Source organism: Taudactylus pleione, unplaced genomic scaffold (assembly GCF_031769625.1).
Source record: "Taudactylus pleione unplaced genomic scaffold, aTauple2 ptg000593l, whole genome shotgun sequence".
Taxonomy (NCBI): Eukaryota; Metazoa; Chordata; class Amphibia; order Anura; family Myobatrachidae; genus Taudactylus; species Taudactylus pleione.
In genome coordinates, this window is record NW_028284995.1 from 397,527 (window position 1) to 398,052 (window position 526).

Genomic DNA, 526 nt, shown 5'->3' on the forward strand with positions numbered 1-526 from the left:
ATCATGCTACTCTATTATGAAAATTTGAAGTAAACTAACTGCTTCCTGACCACAATTTGTTAAAACTTTTACTTAAATGTACGATGAAGGGTTTGTAATTTATTTATTTACAGTATAAAACACAACTTTTCTCTTCATTTCATGCAATCATGATGACAGAAAAATATTGATACTTAACCTTGTGTAACCATGCAAACATAGCTCAGTTGAGGTCTTAGTGACTTTTGCCAGACACTGACCTTGCCGAAATAGCTCAGTTGGGAGAGCGTTAGACTGAAGATATAAAGGTCCCTGGTTCGATCCCGGGTTTCGGCATGTTTGAGTGCATTTTTCTTTTTTCCTTGAGTAGTGATCAGAATTTAATTATTTCAAATTTAAACAACATAATTTCTTAACATAGTTGAGTATTCAGTAGTAACTTCTAAATGATGAGAATGTTTATTTAACAACACGGTGCATAAATACAGCTTAAATATTGTTTTCATGTTGTCCATCATGATACTCTATTATGAAAAATTGAAGTAAT

At 31.9% G+C, this 526-nt stretch overlaps 1 non-coding gene across 1 annotated transcript; it reads left to right on the top strand.

Annotated features, from left to right (window-relative positions):
* The first annotated feature begins 242 nt into the window (after positions 1 to 242).
* Positions 243 to 315, top strand: TRNAF-GAA (transfer RNA phenylalanine (anticodon GAA)). The gene has a single exon. It is a non-coding gene; the product is annotated as a tRNA-Phe (tRNA).
* The last annotated feature ends 211 nt before the right edge of the window (positions 316 to 526 follow it).